At 45.5% G+C, this 11,687-nt stretch overlaps 1 long non-coding RNA gene across 1 annotated transcript; it reads right to left on the reverse strand.

Annotated features, from left to right (window-relative positions):
- Window positions 1-8,593: 8,593 nt before the first annotated feature.
- Window positions 8,594-11,351, reverse strand: LOC135105924 (uncharacterized). The gene is made up of 3 exons (XR_010271071.1): window positions 11,202-11,351; window positions 9,982-10,100; window positions 8,594-8,905 (listed from the first exon to the last, which is right to left on the reverse strand). It is a non-coding gene; the product is annotated as an uncharacterized LOC135105924 (long non-coding RNA).
- Between the last annotated feature and the right edge of the window lie 336 nt (window positions 11,352-11,687).

Raw genomic sequence — 11,687 nt, forward strand, 5'->3', positions numbered from 1 at the left:
TCTCTGCCTCCCTCAGCCACACCCCATGACAAACTTATCATTCACTGTATCCATAAGTCTTCTCTTAGGTGTTCCTCTCTTTCTCGGTAGCTCCGTCTCGAACATCATCCTCCCAACACACAAACTCGTCTCTCCTCTCGACATACCCACACCGCCTCAGTCTCGCCTGTCTTTGTTCCCAAGCCGACGTACATACGTGTGTTGTGCCCCTGATGTATTCTAATGTATTCGTTCCTGATATGAAATGGCGATAAATTATCCAAACCTTTGTCTTTTTAGCATTTGGGAAGCGGTAGATAAGTCACCTCTCTCTTCTCTTATTTTTCTCTTCACTCAGCCTCTAATTGAACTCGAGTGGCCGCTGTCCTTCAAGATTCTGCCGGTGTAATATGTAAGCAGCGCGAGGAACGAGGTAGTGGAATGCGAGCGTCAGTCACCTTATTGGTGCGAGGCGGCGGGAGGTCCTGCATCATTCACTAGTGGTCTCTGCCCCCATGTCTTCATCATCACATCCTCTTGCTTGCGTGGAGAGTTGCCATACATATAAATCGACAAACAGGCATACATAGAGATAGATAAACATATAGAGACACAGATACATAGATGGAAAGACGAAAAGGTAGACAGATAGATAGATGGATAGATTGGTTGCTTGACAGATTGATTGACTGACTGACTGACTGGTGGATTGAGTGATTGATTGATAGGTGGATAGGTAGAGAGATTAATGAATTATTTCCTGTCCACAGTATTATATTACACACACCCACACACACACACACACACGCACACCACGTTCGCACGGACACACTTTATATATGAAAAAGAAAATAAAAAACACTAAGAACAGAAGTAAACAGACTATGGAGTACATGTGTCTCTCTCCGTGTGTGTGTGTGTGTGTGTGTGTGTTGTGTGTGTGTGTGTGTCCCTTGAGTCATGTGTTCACTTCATACTCATCTCCTTTACTATCCCTCTCATTTGTTATTCACCCCCACTTTTTGTTTTGTTTCTACCATTCCCTTCCCTCCCTCCCTCCCTCCCTCCCTCCCTCCCTCCCTCCCTCCCTCTCTCCCTCCCCTCTCCTTTCTTACCCCCTCTAAACTTTCCTATCCCTCTCTCTCTCTCTTCCTTCTTTATTGTTTTTATGTTCTTCCCCCCTCTCCCTCCCTCCTTTCATCCCTCTCCATCTTTCAACACTACCACCACCACCACACCATATCCCTTCCATTTCATCACATGCCCACTGACACCTCTTCTTCCTCCTCCCCTCCTCTCCACCTCTCTCTCACCTCCCCCTCCTCCCCACCGATAGACACAAGGCCCCAGCATAGCGGTGTGGGGGGAGTGGGAAGTGGGGATTGGGTAGAGTGGAGGTATAGTGGATGAAGGTGTGTGGCCGGTTGTGTAGATATGTGGTGGTGGAGGTGGTGGTGGTGGTGGTGGAGGAGGTGGGAAGGCAGAGAGGTGGAAGTATATGAAGGAGAGTAAGCCAGATATCTATATACGGTACGGACGTTTCTCTCTCCTCTTCCTCCTCCTCCTCCTCCTCCTCCTCCTCCTCCTCCACCTCCTCTTTCTCTTCCTCCTCTTCCTGTTACTCTTCCTCCTCCTTCTTCCCCTTCTAATTTTTCTATCCCCTCTCCAATAACCTCATTCCCTTTCTCCCTCTTCCCTTTCTATCTCCTTTTCTCTCTCTCTTTCTGCAGCACCACCACCACCACCACCACCACCACCACAAGATCAAGTAAAAACGCTCATTAAACGACACGTAACGAAGCCAAGGTACTGCAGGTGCTGGTGGTGGTGGTGGTGGTGGCGGCGGTGATTGCACCATCTTTCGGTTATAAAACACCACAATCAGCTGACTGTGCCTGAGGGAGAGGAGAGAGAGAGAGAGAGAGAGGAGAGAGAGAGAGAGAGAGAGAAGAGAGAGGAGAGAGAGAGAGAGGAGAGAGAGAGAGAGAGAGAGAGAGGGGGGGGGTGGAGAGAGGAGGAGGAGAACGAGGAGGAGGAGGATAAGGAGGATTACACTAAGTTATATAAGTTAACCAAATATCTAACTAGGAGGAGGAGGAGGAGAAGAAGGAGAAAAATTCCATATATTTATATAGGTTAAGCAAACATCTGACTAAAATCCTGGTAAAATGTGACAGAAGGAGAGGAAGAGGAAGAGAAGAAGGAGGAGGAGGAGGAGGAGGAGGAGAAGGGAGGAGAGATAATCAGCATAGGAGGACAGAAGGAAGAGATGAAGGGAAAGAAGATGAAGAGAAATTAGTAAAGTAAAAGGGTGAAAGAGAGAGAGAGAGAGGAGAGAGAGAGAGAGAGAGAGAGAGAGAGAGAGAGAGAGAGAGAGAGAGAGCGTTAATGAAATGCCATATGTGGAAGAGAGAAAGAAAAGAGTGGGAGGGAAAAAAAAATGAGTGGCGGGAAGAAATGCAATGGAAAAAAAATAAGATCTGATAAACAGGAACCAGATAAGTAGGAAGAGGTGGAGGAGGAGGAGGAGGAGGAGGAGGAGGAGGAGGAGGGAGAGGAAGAGGAGGAGGAGGAAATGGAAGATGAGGAGGAGATAAGATCAGCCATTTTTTTCAGTTGCTTTTAATTTTCCTCTCAAGTATAAAAGAAGAGTAACAAGGAAAAAAGAGGAGGAGGAACAAGAAGGGAGAGAGAGAGAGAGAGAGAGAGAGAGAGAGAGAGAGAGAGAGAGAGAGAGAGAGAGAGAGAGAGAGCCCGTATTAAGACATGAAAAAAATGAAAGATTAGCTACGTAAGACCATATTAGGACAACCTTTCATTAGGTTAAATGCGTATAAGTAGGCTTGGCTCTCTCTCTCTCTCTCTCTCTCTCTCTCTCTCTCTCTCTCTCTCTCTCTGTGTGTGTGTGTGTGTGTGTGTGTGTGTGTGTGTGTGTGTGCAAATGCAAGGTTTGTTGTGGCCTGTGTATCTGTGTAACTCTATGTAACTCTGCAACCTCTCTTCGTCTTTCGGTGAGGCAGACCAGTGAGGCAGGTTAGTGAGGTGGGACGAGAGAGAGAGAGAGAGAGAGAGAGAGAGAGAGAGAGAGAGAGAGAGAGAGAGTGTGTGTGTGTATGTGGACATAAAATTAACTTAGATCCACAGACAAAATAAACAATCTGGTTCATTGTGCTACTACTAGTTAGGTTTGGCAAACACACACACACACACACACACACACACACACACACACACACACACACATTAGTAAAATATAGCAAGCTGGCGTGGTGGTGATTCTGGTGGTGATGGTAGTTTTGGTGGTGATGGGTAGTGTTGAGGTGTTAATCGTTATGGCTGTGATAATGGTGATGATGGTAATGTTGATAGTGGTAGTAATGGTTAGGGAGGAGGAGGAGGAGGAATACAAAAAGGAATACAAACGACAATAACGAAAGAAAAAACAGCAACAGATCTTGGCTGTTTGTATAACTACCCCCACACTAAATACTGTACATGTAGGAGAGACAGGATAGCCCAGTAGAAGAGAAGGAGGAAAAGGAGGAGAAGGAGGAGGGGGAAGAAGAGAAGGAGGAGGAGGAGGAGGAGGAGGAAGAGTGTGACATCACGGCTATCAGCTGACCTGCCTGGCTCACTCACCACTGACATGGCGGGGCTTGGCTTAGAAAAGGTGCTATTGGCTGCCTCCCTCCCTCACGTGCCTGTGTTTTGTTCCTCTTTTTGCTTCTTCAGCGGTGGTGGTGATGGTGGTGGTGGTGTTCAAATTATTGTTGATGTACACCCAGTTATTAATATCGTGTGTGTGTGTGTGTGTGTGTGTGTGTGTGTGTGTGTGTGTGTGTGTGTGTGTGTGTACAGCCAAAATTAACTGACAGTATGCACTTGTGTTATATTCAACCTCCTCCTTCTCCTCCTCCTCCTCCTCCTTCTCCTCCTCCTCCTCTTGCTCCGTCACTAATTCTAACGCCAACTATTAATACTGCAGTCAACATCTCTGTCTCTCCTGACTTCTTTCCCCTTCCCTCTTTCTCCCCTTCCTCTAATCTTCATCTCATATTTCTCATATCTCTCTCTCTCTCTCTCTCTCTCTCTCTCTCTCTCTCTCTCTCTCTCTCTCTCTCTCTCTCTCTCTCTCTCTTTTATATTGTTTTTTTCTTTTCCCTTTCTTCTTTCCTTCCTTCTCTTCTCTCCTTTCCTTTCTTTCTCCCTCTCAATGTCGCGTCTTCCTCTTCTTACTCACTTTGGTTGTCATCTCGCTTCTCTCCTCCTCCTCCTCCTCCTCCTCCTCCTCCTCCTCCTCCTCCTCCTCCTACCTTAGCAGTACTCTCCTTCACCTCCGTAATAAAAGAAAATTCTCAATGAAACTTCTCCTCCTCCTCCTCCTCCTCCTCCTCCTCCTCCTCCTCCTCCTCCTCCTCCTCCTCCTCCTCCTCCTCCTCCTTCTCCTCCTTTCCTCCTCCTCCTCCTCCTCGCCAGGTGTTCCCCTCGTTACCTGTCCGGCCTCGTTGAATTAGGACAAGGAGCTGCTACTGGTGTCTGCCTTCTACCTGCACGCGATGGACGAGGAGCGCAAGGGAAGACAAAAGAAGAACACACAAGGGTATAGTAAGGGTATAGTAGAGAGAGAGAGAGAGAGAGAGAGAGAGAGAGAGAGAGAGAGGCGGGGAAACGTATGACAGTGAAAGCAAAGGGCGAAGAGGGAAAGAAGAATAAGAGGAGAAAGAGAAGGAGGAGGAGGAACAAATGTAATAGTCATTATTGTTGTGTTTTATTAATGGAGAATAATGAAATTCTCTCTCTCTCTCTCTCTCTCTCTTTCTCTCTCTCTCTCTCTCTCTCTCTCTCTCTCTCTCTCTCTCTCTCTCTCTCTCTCTCTCTCTCTCTCTCTCCCCGCTGCGTAAAAACAAGCCAAGTTACCTTCTCATAAAAATACCAGGCGAGGCAGAAACCCCTAACCAAATACAGAAGGCAGGCACCACCACCACCACCACCACCACCATCACCACCACCACCACCACCACCACCACCATCACCACCATCACCACCACTGTTACCACCACCGCCTCCACCTCCACCACCACCATCACCACCACCACCACCATCACCATCACCATCACCACCACCACCATCACCACCACTGCCACCACCACCACCACCTCCACCTCCACCACTGCCATCACCAATACCACCACTACCACCACCACCACCACTGCTACTACTGCTACTACTATTACTACTACTTTCACTGTTGCTGCTGTTGCTGCTGCCCGCGCCCTTAACATATCGGGGACGCCGCGCCCATCGAGGGAGCGCCCCACGCCCGTCCACCTCATCCGATAATGTGTCGCGAAAGAAGATAAAAATTAACATATGCTAGAAAATTATCGTTAATTGCTTACTGTCAACTGTCAGCGACAAGATATGGCGACAGTGGTGATGGTGGTGATGGTGGCGATAGTAGTGATGGTGGTGATGGTGGCGATAGTAGTGATGGTGGTGATGGTGGTGATGGTGGAAGATTTGGCTGTCAAGTCCCTCCCCTCCCCGCCCTTCCCCGCCCAACTCTTCCCTTCCCTTCCCCTCCCCTCCCCTCCCCTTCCCGCCCCTTTCCGCCCCGCCCCGCCCCGCCCCCTCCCCGCCACAGGCACCACACCTGGCCTGCATTCATGTGTTATATACGACCGATCTCTGTATTCTTTATGCCTGTTTTTTTCTCCGTATATTTGCTTTTTAAGAATTTATGGACACAGATTCAGACACGCCAGGGAAGGTCAATTATTACTCGCGGAAAGAAGTAGAAGAAAGAAAAAAAAAAAGCTCCATTAATTGCTGCTCCAAAAAAGGGCTGTTACTTTGGATGGCTGGATTCCCGAGGCGACCCGAGACCGGTGGAGACCTGGCAGAGTGTAAGCAGTCCCAGTAGACTCCCGATATAAGAACAGACGAACATAAGGAAATAAGGGAAGCCGCAAGAAGCCACGAGGCCTACACCTACGTAACAATACAAAGACTCTGGCAAATAAGAGAAAAGGAAATAAAAGAATCACCGCCATAAGGATGAGACTCAGACCAAGACTGTAACGAAGACAGCATCAGGATGTCCCGTTACAAATGCCACTGACCATCAGCTGAACTAAACTGCTGCACGACATCTTAGCGCCGCTCTGTTGCTCCCCGTCAAGACATCTGAACTGCATAGGAAGCTGCAACTCGCCACAGACAACGATGAGTATGTTGGGAGAGGATCCTGGAGATGAGTGTATCCAGCATTAGAGGGACGTTCTGTTGTTTCCTTTCCTATGACTTAAAACACTTTAGTTGCTATCTGCCACATCTTTCCTTAATTACTAGCCGCTCTGAGATATGTTTTATTTCTCTATAGTCGCCTTCAAACATTACACTGGCCAGAAATTGCAAAATCTGTTCTATTTTATCCCCATATTTCTTATAGACGCTTATAAAAATCTCATACATTGCTTTTAGGGCAGCGAATTGTTGCATATCTGAAAGGGTTAACTACTTCAAGAGAAAAGAATGAAGAAACCTGAACTGTACGGGAAACTGCAATAACCGGCCATTCTGACTCAATAGGAGAGATAAGTATGTGGGGAGCTTGCTCGAAATGGGTCCATCCGGCAGGAAAGAGAGAGGAAGATCTAAGAGAAGGGGTTTATAGATGCAGTGAAAGGATACATGCTTATAGCGGTTGTGACTGAGGAAGGGGCAGAAGACTGGGGGCGTTGGGGAAGGTTGATCTGCTACGTGTGGCGACCCCTAATGGGAACAGCTTCTTTTGTAACTGTGAACCAAAAAAATCAAAGGAACAGAAGAATAGAACGCAGAAGGAAAGGCGAATTACGGTAGATTAGGTTACGGATGAGTGTGTGTGTGTGTGTGTGTGTGTGTAAGCAACCCTTAATGGGAGTAGATTCCTTTGTAACTGTAAAGAAGAAAAAAAGTCAAAGGAACGCCAAAGAAAAAGGAATTAGTTAGGTTAGTAATGTGTGTGTGTGTGTGTGTGTGTGTGTGTGTGTGTGTGTGTGTGTGTGTGTGGTCTGTACTTGTCTTCGTAAATTTAATTAAGACGTTTTCGCCACCTCATCATCGCGGGCGCTTCGTCCTTGCCCCGGCATCGTCGGGCCACGCCGCGCTGGGTACGTTTTTTAAAAGGAATTATAAATCTCAACAGTTAAGGGTTACGAAGTGCAGGTCTTTGTGTGTGTGTGTGTGTGTGTGTGTGTGTGTGTGTGTGTGTGTGTGATTTACAGAGGCGTCGTAAATCAAGCCCCGACACACGAGCGCCTCAGGAGAGCGCGGGCCGCCGCGACATGTGGCGTTAGCGGCGGCAGGAAGGGCATCATTATTGCTAAAGTAAACACAGTAGAGGCAGATGATACGGAGGAGAGACAGGGTGGCCTTAAGGAGGAGGAGGAGGAAGATGAAGAGGAGTAGGAGGAGGGGGAGGAGGAGGAGGAGGAAGAGGAGGATTAGGAGGAAGACGGGAATAATGAAGAAGTTTAAAATAGGATGAGATAGCGAGAAGAATAAGAAAGAGATCAATAGAAAAGAAGAGGAGGTGGAAGAGACAGAATGGGATAGCGAGGAGGAGGAGGACGATTAGGATAAGGAATAACATAAAGATAAGGAAGAGAGGAAAAAGAGAAGGAGAAGGATGGCCAAATAGAGGAGAAGAAGAAAGAGGAGGAGGAGAAGACAGAATACGATAGCGAGGAGGACAACGATTACAATAAGGAAGAGGAGGAGGGTGAACAGGAAAAAAAAAAAAGGAAGAGGAGAAGGAGCAGAGGAGGAAGACTGGTGATGATAGATGGTGAGGATCAGTTAGTGGCAGTGGTGTTGGTGTTGGCAATGCATAGTGAAACCAGCAACAGGAGGAGGAGGAGAAGGAGGAGGAGAAAAGGATGATGATGGTGAGGAGTGGCAGTTTGTCGTGGCGTTGTTGGTATTGGCAGTACGTGATTCAAGCGACAGACCCCCCCCCCCCGCCCCTCCCAGCAGACACCGCCCCTATCTGCCTTGCACTGGAGGACGCGAGGAACACCGCCACTTTATTTTTTATACGTTTTTTTTCTATTTGTATCATTATGTTCTTGTGTGATATTGGCAAGTTGTGGTTGATATAATATCTGTCTGCCTATCTATCTGTCTGACTAACTATCTATCTATCTATCTATCTGTGTATCTACCATCTATCTATTTATCTCTCTATCTATCTATCTATTTATCTATCTACCTATCTATATATATGTCTGTTCACTTACCTAACTATCTATCTACCTACTTAGCTACCTATCTACCTACTTAGCTACCTATCTTTGTCTGTCATTCTGTTTACCTGTTTGTTCCTCTATCTATCTATTTATTTATCTATCTATCTATCTATCTGTCTATCTGTCTATCTATCTATCTATCTGTCTATCTGTCTATCTATGAATGCTTTTTAATGCCACCATTGAAACCCAGCAGGTCATCTCAAGACAGTGATAAAAGAAAGGAATGTAAAAAAAAAAAGTAAATGCCGAATCTAGTATTTTTTTTTTTTTTTGACAATTTAATTAAAGGGTTTACTGAGCACCAGATTGTAAAGGTGAAATTGTCGATAAACTGCCAAATCCAGCTTTTATTTGTAATCAAGACTCGTACAATCACTTTACAAGATTCTAGTCCATAACCAAAAAAAAAAGACAACATTAGCATTGTATCCTCTGCTCAGTTATCTGTATTGACTCGCACCGATGGATATTCGCTGCTGTAAAAGGAGATTCGGTCGTTTTTTTCCCGCCACCGCTCTTAATACAGACCAGTTTTGGTGAAGCGAGGCAGAACACACCGCAGGTATTCATTACGTCTCCACTTCCTTCAGTCACACAGTACTACAGGCAGCCTCCAGACCACATCATATCACCTGTAAGTTAGTTAGAGTCATAGTGGAGTCTAGTAGAAGTGGCACGTGTTTTCAAGGACGATTTGAAAATAGGCGTGGTGAGAGTGCTAAGCGTTTCAGAGTACATGTCAATAAGGTGCAGTTGTGAGACAGCTTCCAGACCACCTGCCAGTTAGTCATATTAGAGTCGATGGACCATATTCTGAAACACTGCGCCGCACCTCCATCACTTTCAAAAGGCTCTAGGTGAAGTGACGCGTGTTTTTAAGGATGATTTTATGATTCTAGTGTTAGATTAACACAACTTCTACATTATTAAAAGGAGGAACGGTCTCGAGAATCTGGCTGATTATCTCTGTGGCTTTTGAAATAGTCGTGGTGAGAGAGAAAAACGTTCCAAAATACGAGTCAATAAGATACTGTTGTGGTACAGCGTTCAGACCTCATCGCATCATCTGTTACTTAGTGTTAGTAGAGTTAATAAGATACAAGTGTAGTGGATGAGTAACCAGATTAATTTATAACTTGATGACGAAAAGTATTATTCTTGACTTGATACAGCTCTATAAACAGTCCCGGTGATGCTTAACGGGTTGGTTTTATTTACTTATAATAGTTGGACGCTTCAGAAAATAAAATGGCTTCTGCCTCTCTCTTAATTGTAGTACTCTTCTTTCCCTTCTTTCTTTCTCTTTTTTACAGCATTATGGGTGGGTTATTTATTTATTTATTTTTTTTATGTGTTTCCTTGTCCGATCTCCCGGACACATGAAAGAAAAATAAAACTTACTTAACTTATTCAACAAACAAACTCATCAGATTGACTAACTTACGCAACCTGAGTAACTTAAGCACCAAGACCTACTGGCTTGAATGGCTCTACTTTATAAATAACTTCACCAACTAGCGTAACTACTAATACTTCTGCTGCACGTCTTATCACGGACCTGTCTGCATGAGCGAGGCGAGCCAGAACACACGGCGGGTACTAATGACCACCAACATTCACTTCTGATATCATCTTCCAGTCATATCGATAAGTCTTTATTTACACTTCGCCAAAGACACAAACAAGAAACTCATCCCGATGCACTTACATACATATTTACTTTTTCTTCCCCTGGGCCTTGCGACATGTGGGGACCCCCTGCGGTGATTCTAATTGCTGAGGGGACTCAGTGGCCATCAGTAGACCGGTCCTTCTCCTATCGAATTCCTGCGGGCGGAGAAAAAGTGGAAGTAGTGGAAGCGAAAACCTCAAAGCAACGGTTAGGGATCGTGGGATGAGTGTAGTAGTGTGTAGTTGTGTGAACTTAGCTGTATAGTCATGCACTGATTTTAGTATTCTCAAACAACTCGGCGTCTTACCACGATTTGTTATTGCATCTGTAATGGAAATTATTTGGGGGGGGGGGTTTCAAGGTGCTTTCATGATTGCAGTGATAGTTTAAGGGCGGCTAGGGATCATGGAAGGAGTGTAGCAGTCACCGTGTAAAATTAGTCATATAGAATTCTCAAATAATTCGGTATCCTATCTCGGCATCTTACAACATCTGTAGTGGAAGTTAGTGGGGAATTTTCAAGGGTGTTTTCATGATTGCAGCGGTAGTTTTAGAAGGTTTCAGTATCATCAATTGGAGAAAGACCCATGAGAAACCAAAGCATCATCTCTGTGGCCTTTGAAAATACGTAGTCCTGATGAGAGAACGAAGCGTTTCGGAACACGGGATTTGGCCAAAAGACGACCAACAGACCGCGCACCCTTCCACTTTGTTTAGCATCGTTCCCTCAACCGCAAGTCCTCTGATCTGCTAAGAATCTATAAACTGTCAGAGTCTGTAAGCAAACCATCATCAGCTCAGTGGACTTGGGAATGAGAAAAAAATTGAGAAAAAAAAAAACAGTGGAAATGAGTGTAGAAAGTTATTTGAATTCTGACCACATCTGTACCTTGAAGTAGTGTACAGCGGCTTTCATCGAGGCACTAAAACGTACTAATTCACTTTTTTTTTCAGGCTCCGTTCCTCCTTCCACTTCCAAATAAGGGACTTCAAGCACATTGTTGTTCCCTGGCAGTGGTTGTGCTGGCGAGGGGTTAACAGAGGAGGTGGAGTTTCAAAAAAAGTTTAATTGTACGTTCTCGCGTCACTACAAAAGATGCCTTCTTATCCACCAGATGTTATTGCCATTGTTTATTATCTTATTAGCATTTGTATGAATTCGTACTAACTATACAGTGTGTCGGTCTGTCGCCTGTGAGATGCGTTAGAGTAGAAATGGAGGAGGTAAGCCAGGATTATGAGTGACAATGGCTTACCTTGACAGAACAGCGTTGCTTTTTGTAATGTGAACTGCGTTGTGGCACACATGGAGGTGAACTAGAATGATGAGTGAGAAGTCGCACACTGGGACGAAAGATGGTCTGGCTTAAACGTTCATGGTCTCCACTGTAAGGCGAGTGAGCGTCCAGTTACCACATTCCCAAACATTTCGGCGTCTTGCCTCCGCTGTTTTTAGTGGAAGCTCAAAGTGTTTTCAAGGGTGATTTTATAATTCTGGTGTTAGTTTTAAAAAGAATCTTACATCATCAACGGAAAAAAAGACAGCTATGAGAACCAGACTAATCACCTCTGTGGTCTTTGATAAGTTCTGATGAAAGTCCAAAGTGTTTAAAATTATGGGCACAGCTGCCGTCTTCCTCCGAGCCGCGCTGGTGTAAATATTCTGGCAGGGTTCGGACTGTCCCTATCAGCGCCTGTAGCAAGTCAAACATGTAGCGGCAGGCTGGCGTGGTTTAATAAAT

This window comes from Scylla paramamosain, chromosome 1 (assembly GCF_035594125.1).
Source record: "Scylla paramamosain isolate STU-SP2022 chromosome 1, ASM3559412v1, whole genome shotgun sequence".
Taxonomy (NCBI): domain Eukaryota; kingdom Metazoa; phylum Arthropoda; class Malacostraca; order Decapoda; family Portunidae; genus Scylla; species Scylla paramamosain.